The 18166-nt window shown below is 43.3% G+C and overlaps 1 long non-coding RNA gene across 1 annotated transcript; it reads left to right on the forward strand.

Moving 5' to 3' along the window:
* The first annotated feature begins 5060 nt into the window (after nucleotides 1-5060).
* Nucleotides 5061-14423, forward strand: LOC307185839. Its single transcript, XR_013828183.1, has 3 exons — nucleotides 5061-5136; nucleotides 5426-5562; nucleotides 6268-14423. It is a non-coding gene; the product is annotated as an uncharacterized lncRNA (long non-coding RNA).
* The last annotated feature ends 3743 nt before the right edge of the window (nucleotides 14424-18166 follow it).

The raw sequence follows: 18166 nt of genomic DNA on the forward strand, positions 1-18166 counted from the left end.
CAGCACAACTGACCTGTCCACCAGCTGATAAACACGTAAACAAAATTTAGTATGTCCAATCAATGGAATATTATTCTGCCATAAAAGGAATGAAGTCCAGCACTGCATAGCACTACTCTTGTTTGTTTAGCTTTGAAAACATTATGCTAAGTAAAAGAAGCCAGAAACAAAAGACCATATCTTGTATTATACAATCCCATTTATGTGAAATGTCCAGAATAGGCAAATCCAACGAGACAGGAAGTAAATTAGTGGTTGCCAGAGGATGTGGGGAGGAGAGAGGTAGTGAGTGGCTGCTAGTGGGTGAGAGTTTCTTTTTGGAGCGATGAAAATGTTCTGAAATTAGATAATGGTGATGATTGTACAACTCTCTGAATATACTAAAAAATACTGAATTGCACACTTTAAAAGGGTGAATTTTATGGTATCTGAATTATATCTCCAAAACTGTTATTTAAAAAGTTAAAGGTGTTGGAATAAAAAAAAAAAAAGAAAAGAAAAAAAGGAGGACATTTTTTTCTTCACCAAAAGAGGCTTAAGCTTTGAAGACATAACTAAATACAATAAGTAAACCTTGTTTGAATCTTGATTCAAACAAACTGTAAAACAGACATTTTTAGACAATGGGGGAAGTCGAATATGAATTTGGAATTATTGTGTACTTTCTTAACAATCATGCTGGCATTGTTGTCAGGTACGATTATGTCTTTTGAGATTAATACTGAAATATTGAGGGGTGAAATAACATGATATCTGGGGGTCTTCTTTAAAATATTTCAAGAAAAAAGGTAGATAGATGAAACAAGTATGCAAAATAAATGCTGGTTTTGGTTGATAGCTGTTGACTGGAAGATAAATACACAGGGACTTGCTGAATTTTATCATTGGGCATATTTGGGAATTTTCATGATAAAAATTTAAGAATGAAGGAACTCAGGGCTTCTTGATTATTTTAATGTGTTGTGATTCCAAAAATTTCAGTTGTACCTGCAGTGTTAGGGTGAGATTGAAGGGCAAATATTAGAGGCAGGTTCTTACTTTTTAGCTTTTCAACAGGAAAAGGTCAGAGGGAGAATTGAGAATAATTCCGTAAACTCAGAGAAATTAATGGACAGACTAGAAAGGCACTGAGCTCAAAGTTCCTTGGTCATTTTTAGAAAAGAGAAAAGCGGGACTTCCCTGGTGTCGCAGTGGTTAAGAATCCACCTGCCAATTCAAGGGACACGGGTTCGAGCCCTGGTCGGGGAAGATCCCACATGCCGCGGAGCAGCTAAGCCCACGCGCCACAACTACTGAGCCCGTGTGACACAACTACTGGAGCCCATGCACCTAGAGCCCGTGCTCCGCAACAAGAGAAGCCACCGCAATGAGAAGCCCCTGCACCGCAATGAAGAGTAGCCCCCGCTTGCCGCAACTAGAGAAAGCCCACACGCAGCAACGAAGACCCAATGCAGCCAATAAATAAATGAATAAAAAAAATTTTTAAAGGCCACTTTAAGTTCTAAGAGGATAAAATTCTTGTTAACCGAATATTCAGTTGATATTTACTCTAAGCAATGAATTAACTTCACATCAAAACAAATTTGTACTTTGATGTGCTGTGCTGGACTTAGGATTTTATTGTTGAGAACTTCCTAATTTTATAATCTTGTTAAAGATTTAGTTGTCTTAAAAATCTAATACTGTACACACACACACACACACACAAATTAATGCTGAATCTTTGACCAGGGAATTAACCCAAATTGCCATATCTTTCTTATGGGAGCATACTACTTGTTTTCGATCACTGATTTCAGTATTTTTATAGAGTGTGGCCTATCTGCTTCATAATCAGATGCAATTTCCTTCTCAAATGTCACCTGGCCTGACTGATAACCATCTTGCCACATGATAATTAGGACTTGGGGAAAAATTGTTTTAAGTGAGTTTAAGTATGTGAAATCACCTTGACTAGGAAATCCTCTGCCTGGGTGTCAGAAATCTCGGACATGTGAATTACAAACATTTTTTTAGGTCATTGATATTGAGGAAGTTGGTTGCAGTGCCCTCTTTATGAAGATCCGTGGAGGAAATTTCCTTCCGGAATCTTTGTGCTTCTCTTGAGTGTCTCATTTGTTTCCATTTTCTGATTTTCGCATTGACTGCTAAGCAGCTCAGAGCAAAATTTTTGGCCTTCTTTCAGCAAGTGTACAGCGCTTCATGGGTTATAGTCTGTGTACTGGCCCCAGACTTTTATCTTATTTTTCCTGCAATCCAATTTCCTCACTGTTTTTAAAATATCATTGTAATATAGTCTTATAAACTACATTCATATTCTTTTTGGACTAAAATGGGATATAAACAATGAGTAAATGAATGAACAACAATAAATTATTAAAAATTACAAATATCAAAACAAATACAAAAATATTACAAGTCATTTTCATGTTGCTGGTTAAATCCATCTCACTTTTCACATGTACCACTTCTTTCTTTATACATGGATGTCAGCCTCTCTTCTGACATTTATCAACTATGAACGAGCTGGGCTTTACCACAAAAATGGGACTAAGAGAGCTTCAGGTTTATTATTAGGACTTTTCTACATTGGAAAAAAGAAAGTGGATTAAAAAAGGTCTGAGGAAGGGGACTTCCCAGGAAGTCCAGTGGTTAAGACTCCACGCTTCCATTGTAGGGGGCGCGGGTTCAATCCCTGGTCAGGGAACTAGGATCTCATATGCCACACAGCACAACCAGAAAAAATTTTTTTAAAAAAAGGTCTGAGGAAGATACTAGGAGTAATGTGTTTCTGTGCAAGGCAGTAAAAAAGAAGAGGAACATCTATCTTCCTACAGCCAGGGTCATGTTGTTTATTCTCAGCTTGGCAATCCAGAGCCTGCTCCCTGCTACAGAGTCTCTGTTTGGAAGACTCTGAGAGAAGAAGGATGAAGGGACAGTGAACGGGTGTTCCCTCTGCCACCTTAACCCATTTTACTATGATCTTATGAATATCTGCAAGGTAGTGACTGGCTGCTAGGATTTACTGATAAATTTTATTACATTTCTTTTCGTCAAATCATCTTAATCACATCTTTAAACCACAGCTTGGGGGCTTCCCTGGTGGCGCAGTGGTTGAGAATCTGCCTGCCAATGCAGGGGACACGGGTTCAAGCCCTGGTCTGGGAGGATCCCACATGCCGCGGAGCAACAAAGCCCGTGAGCCACAACTACTGAGCCTGCGCGTCTGGAGCCTGTGCTCTGCAACAAGAGAGGCCGCGACAGTGAGAGGCCCGCGCACCGCGATGAAGAGTGGCCCCAGCTCGCCGCAACTAGAGAAAGCCCTTGCACAGAAATGAAGACCCAACACAGCCAAAAATAAATAAATTGATAAACCACAGCTTGCATCAGGTCCTATCATCCTCCATTTTAAAATGCTTGAACATCTACACACTACTATATACAAAATAGATAACTAATAAGGACCTACTGTATAGCACAGGGAACTCTACGCAATACTCTGTAATGACCTATACAGGAAAAGAATCTAAAAAAGAGTGGATATATGTATATGTATAACTAATTCACTTTGCTGTACAACAGAAACTAACACAACATTGTGAACTAACTATACTCCAATAAAAAATTAATAAGGGCTTCCCTGGTGGCACAGTGGTTGAGAGTCCGCCTGCCGATGCAGGGGATGCGGGTTCGTGCCCCGGTTTGGGAAGATCCCACGTGCCGCGGAGCGGCTGGGCCCGTGAGCCATGGCCGCTGAGCCTGCGCGTCCGGAGCCTGTGCTCCGCGGCGGGAGAGGCCACAACAGTGAGAGGCCCGCATACCGCAAAAAACAAACAAACAAACAAACAAAATTAATAAAAAATAAATTAAATAAAATGCTTGAACGGCTTTCCATTGTTCTCAGCATAAAACACAAGCTCCCCCAGGGCCTCCTGCATGGTCTAGCCCCAATCTCTTTATCAGGCCACTCTGCTCCTACATCCTTAAGTTCCATTTACACTCTGGGTTCCTTAACAGGTCAAGTGCTTTCCAGTCTACCTCCGGGCTCTACCATAAGCTGTTCTTTGTGCCTGTAGACCCCCAACTCCACTGGAGATGCCTACCTTGATCAGCCAATCAAACGCAGGCCACTTGTTTCCCTTCGCTCCCGACTCCACCCACCTGAGGAGAGCAATGTAGTATAGCATTTTGAGGGGCTCTGCCTTCAAACTGTTAGGGTTCAAATCCAAAATCCACCACTTGTTAGCTTCTCTGTTACTTTGGAAAGTTACTCGACATGTCTCGGCTTCCCCACCTATAATGTGGGGATGATTAAAAATATTTTGAGGATTAAATTTGTTAACAGAAGGTAAACTCTTAGAACAGGAATAGAAGTTCTCACTTTAGCACATACTCCAATTTAAACCCACTTAATCGTCTGCCAAGTTTGAGTCCGTCACCTCGGGAAGGATTATAGTGCCTCCCTCCCTCCCTCCCACCTCACCCCCAACATAGCCCCCCCGCGCCACTCCCACCCCTCCAACATACTTATTGAACGCTGCGAATGAATGAACAGAGAGCATGAAGAAAGGAGGCTGGTCCTCCCAGGTTTAGGAGGGACCATGGGGTGAGAGTGTTCAAGAAGCTTACAGTTTAGCAGGACAGGTTCTAAACACATACTGAACTTGTGTAGTCGTAAGAAGGGGAATCTCTTGGGTCCTGCCTCAGCCCTGGGGTAACTGCTAGAGCCTCCTAAGGAGAGTCCAGAGGAAGGCACGTTGGCCTCAGAGAACCAGATCCACGAGCGCCAAAGCCTGGGGAGGTGTCAAGACTCCTGGAGCTTCCGAGAAGCTTGCTCCGCGTAGGCTTAGCTCATGCTGCCGCCACGGAAAGACCAGAAAGACCCCTGCCGGCAAGGGACCGCGGGCACCAATGGCCGGACCCGCACCACCCGCCTCCGGAGACTTCCCGGGGATTGGCTGCCCGCCCCGCCCCTACCCCCTCCTTCTCCTCCTCCCGCCCCGCCCCTATCCCCTCCTTCTCCTCCTCCCGCCCCGCCCCTACCCTCTCCTTCTCCTCTTCCCGCCCCGCCCCGCCCCGACTGCAATGTCTCGGCGCCGCACGCCCGCATCGCCCTCAGTCTTGCTGAATTGAGCGGTGAGTGTGGGTCAGCGCAGTGAAGGGGCGGGGGGGTGGCACTCGGCCGGTCCCCGGGCCCGGGTGGGGCTGGGCTTGCCCCGTGTCCCCTCGAGCTTTGCCCGCCCGGAGCTCCACTGTTCCCGGCGGCCAGAACGCAGGGGTAGAGCAGCCCTCGGCGGCCTGGGGGGGGCGGGCGACCGTGCCCGTCTCGGGGCCGCGCTAGGCACACGCGCCGCGCCGAGCCGCCCCGAGGCTTACCGGCGGCCAGGCCCGGGCGCGGTAACAAGTTTGCGCTTTGCTTCCCCAGGGCGCAGCCGCGGCTACTTTGCAGCGGTTTCGGGCCAGGCCCAGCGGCGGCGGCAGCAGCGGGTCTCGGACCGACCGTGAGCCTGGGGAGTTTGTCTCCAACGACTGTGGGTGCAGCGGTCTGAGTTCTAAACGCAGGTATGTCCCCGTCCTTGAGTGAGGTGAAATGACCCGGGCCCGAGCACGTGGCCAATGGCGACCGGAGGGTTCCCAAGCACGTGTTTGGTGCAAAGGCCCGAATCCGGCCCTCCTTTAACAAAGGAAACGGACGTTCACAAGCAGAACAGCTGCTTCTAGTGGGTTTTCAGACTCGGTTAAAGAAACTGCTGAGGTCCACGGACACTGACGAGAGGAACGCAGGAAATCGTAGAGAACCCTGTGAAAAACCCAAATCGCCCTTTCTTGTGCCCTTTTAAGGTTGACGCAGTGCCTTAAGAGGCTAACACAGAAGGGTAAAGAAAGTCTCCATAAAACCCAGAGAAGAGATTGTAGAACTCCTCTTTGGATCCTGTCTGGAGTCACAGCTGAACCAGAAGGTTTTCATTGTTTTAGCACCTTAGTGATATTTGTACAGTTAATAGCAAAGTGATAAACTTATCCTTAGGTTTGACGGTACCTTCAGGCCTGCTTTTTAGACTCCTCTGGGGATACCATACAGTATAGAGTATTTGGATCTTGTGGTCATCTCTGAAGGTGGAAAAAAATCTAGATGATGGAACAGGTGTACAAAAGGCTTTTTCTGGATATCCTTTGAGACAAACTGAAAAGAATACCTCAAAGGTTTTTTTGTTTGTTTGTTTTTCTCTATTCAGAAAGGTAATTTTAAAACTTTTCTTTTTATAGGTTGAAGACTACAAGTACAAGCCAGTGAAGCTGGAATGCCCTGACACTGGTATTTTAGCTGACTTAAACCAACTATCACTCTGCAGTTGACAACACACAAGTGCCTCCAATGAGGTCAACTATTCTCACATAACTTGTAGCAACCATGTATCTGCACTGGCTTGGGAGTTTAGGGCAGTGGGGTAGTGCTGGTGGTTTAACTCTCACAACTCTGTGAAGTGGATACTGTAAAATTACAGATGAAGCAGTAGTTCAGGTAGTGAATTGAGATTCCATCACATATGCCTAGCCCTGAACAGGGAGCCTCATATGTACCTTTTTGGCTATGTAAACTATGAAAAGTCACTTATCTCTTGAGATTTAGTGTCCTGGTTAAACGGTAGAAGTATTCAGATGGGGATTAGGTCAGTTTGGGGGCGGGGAGTGTTAAGGACCAGAGACTTACTGTTGAGAACATAAGCTCTTTATAGTATATAATTACATTGAACCTAAAAGAAGTCAAAATTTGATACAAAAGGAGCATCCATCAGCATGTTAAATGCTTCTGATGAATGTAGCATAATGAGCTGTAAAAAGGAATTTAAAGGACACAATGATGCTAGATAGTTAGAATTTGAAAGTATTGGAGGTGACGGGAAAGTTTTCATATGGGAAGAAATGTGTCAGTGTAGCAAGATTAACAGCCCAGTGTGTGCTAGGAGTTACTCCTGTTGATCAGCTCTGCATGTTTACAAATACCTCATTTTCCAGAAGTCTTAAAGGTATTCACCTTGGGTTCATTTTTAATGCTTATTTCAAAATATTGTTTTAGCCTCTTTTTAAACGTCATTTCTTTTTATATTCCATATTATTCTGTAAAATCTAGCTTCCTAATATAGGAAATTTATTGAACAAATGTTAGTGTAATTGCTAGAGGGAAAACAAGATAAGGGAAATAGGAAGGGCGTGTATATGCACTGAGTGGACCACGTGATAATTTCAGATGGAGCTGGTCGGAGAATGACTAACTACAGAAGACCTGAAAGAGCTGCGGGAGATAATGTGGTTATATACAGTTGATCCTTGAGCAACATGGATTTGAACTTTATGGGTCCACTCATACACAGATAATTTTCATTTGTAAGTACTACAGCACTACATAGTCCATGGAGGGCCATCTATAAATTATGCAGATTAACCCCTGCATTGTGCAAAGGTCAACTGCATATATTTGGGTGAAGAGCATTTCAGGCAGAGGAAAAGTAAGTGCAAAGGCCCTGGGGAGGGATGTGTTTAAAGGTTTGGGGGGAAAGCAAGGTGAAGATGCAGAGAAGTGACCTTACGGGAGGATCTGACAGCAGTTTGTGTGCAGGGCTTAGGTGGGTGTTTTACAGACCATTCTAAGATGGCAGCTTGCTTTCTGGCCTCTCAGGCTTCTGAATGCTGTAACTTAACCTAGAATGCACCCATACACTTTCCCACGTTTCTATAAGCACTGTCTTCCCTCCCAAGTGCTCTTGTTATGGATTTCTGTAGCACCCTGTAATGGCCTTATCGTACTTGGAAGCACATTTTGTAGTTGCCTGTGAGCTTGCCTAATTGCCCCTGCCCATAAAGTCCCTCTTGGTTCCCACTATATTCCTGGGGTCTAACCAAGTGCCTGGCATGCTATAGGTTCTCAGATATTTAACTTGAGCCCTAAACCCATGATGACTATAGTACAAGGAGCAGTATCATTTATAATTAAGTTTAGTACTATCGTTAATTGTGTTGGAATGAATTATAAATTTCACTCAAGTGGGTGGCTTACTTAGAAGTGGCATAATAAGAGCCTAGATTCAGATCCCCACCCTGTATGATCTTAGACCAGCTACTTCTTAACTTCAGTTTCTTTATCTGTAAGTTGATAATAATGAGTTACTAAAAATACCCTGGTGAGTAGTAAGCACTTAGTAGTGCTATAGGGCCATTTTGACAATACCGTATGATCACTGTAATATTGAATCAAAATGAAAATGCTGATATTTGATATTTATATGGTACTAAAATGCTGGCTTTAATGTTCATAAAAAACGATACAGCACCTCCTAGGGCCAGGTACTATTCTAGGTGAACACATCCATGAACATAGCAGATCAGTGGATGTGATTGCGACTGGTCCATTGACGGAGGCCTCCAGTGTAAAGGCTTGTGATGCTTCCTTAATTGAGTGCTGTGACTAGTTAGCAGTGTGGTGGTGGAGAGGGTATTCGGTAGGCTAAAAGCCTAGATGAAGTGACTTCAAATGCTAACTACAAAAGTCTGAAGGCTCTAGCAAAGATCCCAAGGATGACCACTGGTTTCACAAATGGCTCCACTCCACTGAGTCCTGGTGTTGGTTCTTTGCCCCTTGAGGAGTTACTTGGGCTGGGTAGACAGGTGGAGACCCTGGGTCTGCCACAGATCCTCCCCCTCCCACTAACCAACTTCAGCCAGTTACAGTCTTGTTCATACTTTGATTTTCCAGATAATTTTTTTTTTTTTTTTTTAGTAACAAGGCTTTTGGCTAAAAAGCATGAAGTCCACTAGACTAAACAATAGCAGGTGAAAGATGTGAGCAGTTTTATAGCCAGGGGGTAAAACTTTGGAGGAAAGACAAAACACCTCTTTAGTTGCTTTGGAGTCCAGAGTTTAGAACTATAGAAACACTAGATCTGCGCTGCCCAGTAGGACAGCTCTTAGTCACACGTGGCTATTTAAGGCAAAACTAAAATTAAAAAATCAGGCCCCCAGTTGCATTAGTCCCGTTTCAAGCCCCTAGCCCACCTGTGGCTAGGGGCTACGGTACTGGACAGCAGATACAGGACATTTCCATTGCTACAGAAAGTTTATTGGCAGTACTGTTCTAGAGGTTATATGGTGAAGACAGAAGGAAAACCTAGAGAGATGGTGTAGTAGGCCCCAAAGAGATCAGATTCTCGAACCTGTAAATGTTACCGTATTGGAAAGAGGGTCGCTGCAGATGTGATTAAGGGTCTTGAGATGGGGAAACTATCCTGGATCATCTCTGTGGGCAGGCAGGAGATTCCATGAACAGAGGAGGCCATGTGAAGAAGCAGATTTAATGTTGGCCTTGAGATTGGAGTGATGCAGCTTCTAGCTGAGGGATGCTGGCAGCCACCAGAAGCTGGAAAGTGTGAGGAACATGTTGATTCCCGGTCCCCCAGAGCCTCCTGGGGGAGCATACACTTGATTTGATCCAGTGGAGTTGATTTCTTACTTCTGGCCCACAGAATTGTGAGAGAATACATTTCTGTTGTCTCAGTAAGCCACCAAGTTTGCGGTAATCTGTTACAGCAGCCTCAGGTATCCAATACTGATGGAAAGCTTAAGATCACAAATACAGCCAGAGCTGGAACCTCACCACACCACACCACACCACCTCCTATGCTGTGTTTTCACTAGTACCTTACTGGTGGGTAGGTGAGGGTAGATCTTAACTGTTAGTCAATTTAGAAATTTTCAGAGGTATGGCAATTGTTAAAATTTACTTAGATTTGCATCACAAGAGTTATCAGCATGTGGCTAAAATATGGAGGATTAGCAAATACTTCGTAATAAAATACAGATTATCAAAACAAGTATAAGAAATCAATGTATGATTTATTGGAGTGTCATTTATGTATACTTTTAATAAATTTCATTACACAGTACAAAACACCATCCAAAGTTCAAGTTGTAAAAATCTGGTAACGAAACTAAAACAATAGGAAAAAATTATGTTGGTTATATAATTTTTGCCTTGTAGGCCATACAGCTTTGGCTAGCAGCGTCCCAGAGGTAACACAGACTTGTCTCATGTTTCCACAAAATGTAAAACTGAATTTCTGGGAGGTTTAACAAAAACAGTGTTAACTAATAGGGTCACTACCACAGGGCTATGACTTGTCATCCATACACTGGAATTTTGATGTACTGAATATCTAGGTTACAACAGTACTGATACTGAATAATGGCAGCTTCATGCTAGAGACTGGTAAGGAAACTAGGGCAAAGACCCAAGTTTCTGAATAAGAAATTCACACTTGTTGAACTCAGTGTTCTTATGGGACCATCACACTCAGTCAAATAAAACATGGAAAACCTGAAGGTCAAAACTCAGTCCTTGTTGAAAAGATTGTGTGTTGTTTACATGTTGCTATTCACAGTATTGCCTTTTGAAACTCTTCTCAACCTATGGAATCTCATTCTGATGAAAGAAGTTAGGATCAAACTGAGCCCTATTTGTCTACCTTTCATACCAAGTTGCAGACCTGAACAGTTTATATCTGAAAATTTATTTAAAATTGGAATTTACATAACGAATAGGAGGTTTCATTAACTTTTGACCAAAATCAGGTCCTGACTGGGGGCTTGGGGGAGGGGGGGTAGAAGAGGAAAGTGTCATAAACTGCCCACCATTCCTTGCAGTCTCTTCTGATTCTTTTCTTGCTAACAGACTTGAATACCTGTTTCCAACGTCTCCCACAACAGAAAAGTTTCATTATTACAAGTCTGAATATTTCTGCCTAAAAGTGGCCACGATTTTTTGAGATGTTTCCACATAGTTACATTGATCTCTAGCTCCCTGTTTAAGGTTTAACTCCCAGCCTGCAGGTAACCTGATTATTCAAATGAACTCAACTTGAAATTAGAAATGCTCCCATGTTTAGTTCCTCATTCTGAGCTAATGATTTGCTAGGTTCCTCCTAATAAACTTCTAGCTCCATGCTATCTACTTGCACACTCAACTCTACAGGTTTCACTCTGCTTAAATCACTGTTAAGTGGCTTAAACCTACAGAGCCAATGAAAAATGTCTGAAGAAGCTCAGCTCATTTTAGCTTCTCCAAAACCAATGAAACAAAATTGTAGGCCTGCCCTGAATATGCACCCAAGTGGCAGGTTCCTGTGCAAGCTCTATTTTGGTTTGGCCTCTACAGGATCACTGACCACAACAGCAGGAGAGATCATCTTGCTAGAAAATTTCTTCAGGTGCAAGTTTTCTTTCAGAATGAGTTGGTCTAAGTTTTTACCCGTTTTTTTCTTAGTTGGTTATTTGAGCAAAACAAATTACGACCCTCTCAGTTTGCATATGTCCCGTGGTGACTGGCCAGCCACTTCTTGCATCATCGTGGGTATCATCTCTGCCTTCTTTGAACCTTTTATGCCAAAGACTCTTGCTCTTGACATTACTTCACCATAAACTACATTTAACATTTCAAGTGTCTCGCTTGCAGATTTACTTAACTTTACACAAAGTTTAATGTGCATTCTTTGCTCTAAATTATGGTCACTCATTTTTATGGTTGGAAAAAAAACTGTCATATCTACTCACAAAGATAGCTGGCAACCTTGAAAGCACTGTTGTGGCCAGCTGAAACGTGTTATAATAATAATCCGTGCAGCAACCACTCATCTGATGTCAAAAGCCACACATGAAAACTTAGTCAAAATTAAAACAGAAGAGTGCAAATAATCTTTGAAATACATTAACGATGTGCAGGGAGCATTTACCCCTACCCTCCCCCCGCAAAGAACCTAAGATAAAAATACATCCTAATGACATTATGGAAGCTGCCACCTGGCTTGGCTGTATATTTAGAATGAGCTAGTTCAAAATCTTTTTTCTAATTGATAGGCCAAATGCAAGATACCAAAATAGTTTACTCCCAAATATATAACAAGGGAATGGATGCTGTTGTCTCCAGTCTGCTTTCAATTTTGGTTATATACCAAGAAGCTGAGTTGCGGGATCATATGGTAACTGCTTTTTTGACAAGCAAACTGTTCCATGGCAGCTACACCATTTTACATCCACCAGCAACGCACAAGCGTGCCAGTTTCTCCAGCTTCTCGCCAACATTTGTTATTTTCTACCAAGTTTCACAGTGGTACATGAAAATTCAGGTATCTACAGGTCTAAGTATTTTCGCAATCCTCGTCTGCCTTTCCCCCCGCCCTTCTTGGCAGTGCTTTTTCTTCAGTGAAAATACAGACTCAGGCTCAAGACTTTTAGTTAATATTAAGTATAAACTACTTTAAAATAACTTTTTGTTGTTTGCCATGCGCAAGAATTCAATACATATTGACACGCTCCTTTACTGGAGGAATCTGCATTACCTTTTTAGGAGGTGAATAGGGCTGCTTTTAAGTGTCTGCATTAGAAACGAACTTCAAAATGTAGATGTGACCTTATCCTCCCTTAACTATCGGTACAGCAGCCGAATAAGCACGAGCTAGAAACAGGCTGGGACAAGAACCGACCATTTAAGCAAGGCAATTCATTCCTCTAAGCATTGTATCTCACCGTACTGCGTGCACTCAAAAGTGCGTTAACCATAGAACCACAAACTCGCCCACTATTTTTAATTCAAATGTCCCTTCCAAGGTTGCAAACCGTTCAACACAGACGGAGCGAGCGTCAGTACCCGGCAAGGCCCAATCAGGTCGCGCTTTACTACCTTGGGTTCCTCCTGCTAAGCGGCAGAAGAGCCGCGCGGACCGCGAAACTCCGCCCGGCGGAGGATAAGGCATGGGAACGCGAGGAAAAGCCCGAGCTCGGGTGGCTAAGAGAGCCCACGGCCCGGGCCCCGCCTCACCTCCGCCTCGGGCACCGCAGGTCCGGGGTTCGAGACAGGCAGCTACCTGCCTGCGGCTAGTCAAACTCCCTGGCCGCGCCCACTGTCCCTGGACGCCACTCGGCCCAGGTTGGGAGCGGACGGACGCTACCAGGGGGTCCGAGGTACCGGAAGTGGGCAAACCCCTCGGCAGCGAAACCAAGTGCCCAAGGACCGGAGAAAGACCCGCACCCTCGCGAGAGTTCTGACAAGCCCCCACAGGCCGCGAGAGCCCTGGGGGACGCGGTCTGCCAATCACCAGATGGAGGCGGTCCTGGGTGCACCCAATTGGCTAAACACGGGAAAGCTCGCGTCCCGTTGGCATCTTTTCCGGCCCCAACTTCACCTCCTCAGCTTGAATCCCCGCCCCATTTAGCGGCCCCATATCTCAGCTGAGGAGGTGGGGAGCAGGAGGGGAAATGCCTACGCTTCCCCCCAGTTCCTAGTGCAGGAGCTCGGGCTACCTGAGTAGAATCCCAGCTCTTCACCCTAGAAATGGCATTTTAGGACCATTTCACGCCCAGATTCTGACATGACCTGTCTCATTCCTAAGCTCAGCATTCTACCCTGTGTCCCCAAACTGACCCAGTCCTGGGCAGAGAGCTGATTTTACCTGTGCTTGGGAGAAAACAGGCTTCCATGGACTTTGCCAAATTAAAATATTTCTCTAAAAGCTTTCTCATCTCCATACCTACGTCTTGCTCTGCATAGTATGCAGTGAGAATTAAATTGCTTTTTTTTTTAACAATCGCTAATCCTCCTGTGCCTTAACTCATTAAATCATCAAAATAATCATCAGTGAAGTAGGTACTGTTAATATTTTTCAAGTGAAGAAACCAGAAGCACAGGGGAATTTAGTGACCTGCCCAAGTTCTGTGTTTGCTCTCCAAATAGGAACTATATACTCTGTCCTCTTCACCCCTATCTCCCTTACTTTATTTCGGGACTTCATAATTGCTGGATTACTTCTACAAACAGCCCCTTAACTCCTCTCCTTGCCATCCTCTACAAAGCCAAGGATTAATCTTCCTAATGCAAATCTGATCATGTCTCTCAAATCCTTCTGAAGTCTCTGAAATGTCAAATCTGTCTGTGGCTCCTTATTGCCACTCTCTGGCAGACAGTGCTATTTATTGAAGTATTCACACCTACAGATAAGTACACAAGCCATGTTGGGTATATACCCAGAAATGGAATTGTTGGATCATAGTTGTGCCAGGTCCAAATTTAGTAGATATTTTAAAGCAGTTTTCCAAAGTGTTGGCACCGATTTACACTCCGATCAGCAACATCTGAGAGTTCCAGTCGTTCCACAGTCTCATTAACTCTGGGTATTTCCCATCTTTTTTCATTTTGGCCATTTTGGTGGCTGATAATTATGTCTCCTGTGATTTTAATTTTCATCTCCCTGATTAATGAATTTGAGCACCTAGTCATATGTTTACTGGGTATTTAGAAATACCTTTATGAAATTTCTGTTCAATTCTTTGCCCATTTTTCTGAGTTGTTTTTTGAGTTTTCCTAACATTTGATTATAAAAATTTTCAAATATTTAGCAAAGTTTAAGGAATTTTAAAGTAAACACAAGTAAACCTACCACACAGATTCTACCATTAATATTCTATAGAACCTGCTTTATTACATTTCTATCCTTCTCTTTATCCATCTTCATGTTGTTGCATTTCAAAGTTAATTGCAGATAGCAATACATGTCCTCTAAATACTTCAGCATATATGTAATTAATTAGAATTCAGTATTTAATGTTTTGATGTAAAACTTACATCAAATTAGTGTAATGTAAAACTTACATTAAATGCACAAATCTTCAGTGTAGATTTGCTGAGTTTTGAGCAAAGGAGTTTTTCAATGCCACCTCCCAAGTCATTCTCCATTTCCACTTTCCTGGGGGCAATGACAGTTCTGATTTATTTTCTTCCCTGCTGTAGATTAGCTTTACCCTGTTTCAGAATTTCATATAACTAGAATCATACAGTATGTGCTCTTTTGTGACTTCTTTCACTCAGCATACTGTACTCCTCCATGTTGTTGCATGTGTCAGTAATTCATTTCTTTTTACTGCTGAGTAGTATTCCGCTGGATAAGTATACCAGTTTATCCATTGTAAGAGGACTTTTTCTATATGCATCCTTTATCAAGTGTATGTGTTGCAAATATCTCCTCCAATTCTGAGTTCCTTTTCATTCTTTTAAGGATGTCCTTTGAGGGGAAAAGTTCTTAGTCGTATTTTTTTTAATTTTATTTATTTTTGGCTGCGTCGGGTCTTCGTTGCTGCACGCAGGCTTTTCTCTAGTTGCTGCGAGCGGGGGCTACTCTTCGTTGCAGTGCGCAGGCTTCTCATTGCAGTGGCTTCTCTTGTTGTGGAACATGGGCTCTAGGCGTATGGGCTTCAGTAGTTGTGGCACGTGGGCTCCGTAGTTGTGGCTCGTGGCTCTAGAGCACAGGCTCAGTAGTTGTGGCGCACAGGCTTAGTTGCTCCGTGGCATGTGGGATCTTCCCAGACCAGGGCTCGAACCCGTGTCCCCTGAATTGGCAGGTGGTTTCTTAACCTCTGTGCCACCAGGGAAGCCCCCCAAAAGTTGTTAGTTTTAACACTCCAATGTATCAACTTTTGATGGTGACTGGTTTTATTTAAGAAATCTCTGCCTACTCCAGGTTATGAATATTCCTTCTCTGTTTTCCTCCAAAAGCTTTAGTTTGCCCATTTAGAATTGTAATCTATTTTGAACTGATTGTTGTGAGTGATGGGATATAAAACTGGGTCCACACATCTTTTTTTCTATGTGGCTATCCAATGAATCCAGCGTGGTTATTTAAAAGATCACTTCCCTCCATTTGCAGTTATCATAAGTCAGGTGACCACATATGTGTAGACCTATTTCCCACTCTATTCTGCTTGATAGGTTGGTATTGTCTATCTTTGCACCAATACCACATGGTCTTCATTACTACAGCTTTATAATTATTCTTGAGAGTGTACCAGTGAACTGAATTTTTAATTTAATTTAAATTTAAATAGCTATGTGGCTAGTGGCTACCATATTGGACAGAGCAGATATAGAACATCCTCATAGGAAGTTCTGTTGACAGCACTGCTTTAGAAGACATCTAGAGGCCAATACCAGATAGTTCATTTTATAGCCACAGGCCATCTTGAGTTATGGCTGGGCTGCTCTTCAAAAATATCTGTGTAATATCTTTTTGAAAGAAATTCAAAATGCATCTTCCCAAAGATAGGTAAGGTGTCCAGCTCTTTTGATCTTGCACTTTTAGCAATGAAAATATTATTTCAAGTGTGGGAGAGTTTAATGCTTTGGGAGACATTTCCTGTGATCAGACACCATAAAATTTGTAGCCCCAAATCACATGGAAAGATTCTTACTCTAGTACCATTACCTGTAGTTTATTATCTGCTGTCATCCAAGGTCACACTTAATAATTCTCTTTCAGAGGGCTTTCCTGGGCTGTCACTAGCTGTGTTTGAGGGTTTGCCCTCAGACCTGCAATCAGAGGTCTGAGTCAGATCTGGCTCCTGTGTGTCAGGGATTCCTCAAGCCATATTGTCCTGTTTATTCCATCAGTGACACTAGAGTCTTTTGACTTGTAAATGATACATGTGTACTTATTATGTCCTTCGGGTGTTTCTTTTTACATTAAATGTATTTATTTCTCCCCACATTTGATACCTTTCTTTTCCAACGTCTTGTGTTTTATAGTTACTGTGATGGCTTTTTAAATTATCGTTTCCAGATCTGAGGATAGCACAGGGCTATAGTCATGATCTAAGTTTCCACTGGGGCAACAAATATTTATTGAGCGCTTACTCTACAAGATGGCCTGTGCTGGGCCCTGGAGATAAACTCTGACAACCAATAATACTGGGTTGGCCAAAAAGTTCGTTTGGGTTTTTCCATAAGATGTAACAGGAAAACCCGAATGAACTTTTGGCCCAACCCAATAGTTACCGTTGAGCATCTGCTCTAGCCCAAGCACTTGCATTTGTTATTTTTAATGATCATAATGACACTGTAAGGTAAATACTGTTACCACACTTTTCAGATGATAAAACTAAGGTTCTGGGGCTAATAAGTGCTGGAGCTGAGATTGAAGCTATGAATCCCACCACCACCACCTCTACGAGAGCTATCAGACTTCAAAGGCGCTTTGTTTCCTCTTGAGGAACATATTGTCTAATAGAGGAGGCAAGCCCACAATAACCACAACCCCCAGCAGAACAGATACTACAAAAGGGAGAGGGGGTGAAAGCACAGAAGAAATGAAAGGTGGCAATGAATCCTGCTGGCAGGTCTGTAGGATGTCATAGTTGAAACTAACCTGTGGGAAATGAGCCAGATGGCCCTAGCAACTTGGTCTTGTAAATGCCTCCTGAAATCCTTTCTCCTCCATGAAGTCCTTCTGGAATGATCTGAGGAGAAGCAACAAGCTTCCCTCTCCCTCTCCTCAGTCCTCAGCGAGGCTTTTCTCTGACCCCCACTTCTGAAGAGGCGGCATTGCTAACAAGTGGCCAGTGTCCTCTTTAGGAGAACAACTCTCCAATGACCACCTCAGAACCAGAATCTGTTTGTGCTAGGCTGCTTTGAGACACCCTCCAGAGCAAATATTCAAATTAATGGATGGGCCCTTTAAGAAGATGGGCCCTTTAAGAAGACCCTGAATGTAAATGTGATGGCTGGATCTCTAGCTGCTATCTTTGACCATACCCTCGATGTTATGGGTTGGATTGTGTCTCCCCTAAATTCACATGTCCAAGTCCTAACCCCCTCAGAACGTGACCTTATTTGGAATGTGATGTTATAGGGTCATTGCAGATGTAATTAGGTAAGAAGGTCATACTAAAGTAGAGGGAGCCCCTAATCCAATATGACTGGTGTCCTTATGAAAAGGGGAAATGTGGGCAAAGAGACACACACCCAGAGAACACTATATGAATATGAAGAGGAAGGAAGAGATACTCCACAAGCCAAGGAATGCCCAAGGTTGCCAGAAAACCACCAGAAACTAGGGGAGAAGCCTGGACCACATGCATTCTTCCAGCCCCCAGAAAGAACCAACCCTGTCGGCTCCTTCATCCCAGACTTCCAGCCCCCGGAACTGGGAGACAATACTTTTCTGTTCTTTAAGCCACCCAGTTTGTGGTACTTTGTTACAGCAGCTCTAGGAAACTAATACACTAAAGACCGCAGAGAAATGAGGTATAAGGAATCTGAGCCCCTGAGAACTGTTATGGACCACAACTTCCGCAT

The sequence above is a fragment of the Stenella coeruleoalba genome (genome assembly GCF_951394435.1).
Source record: "Stenella coeruleoalba genome assembly, chromosome: 4".
Taxonomy (NCBI): domain Eukaryota; kingdom Metazoa; phylum Chordata; class Mammalia; order Artiodactyla; family Delphinidae; genus Stenella; species Stenella coeruleoalba.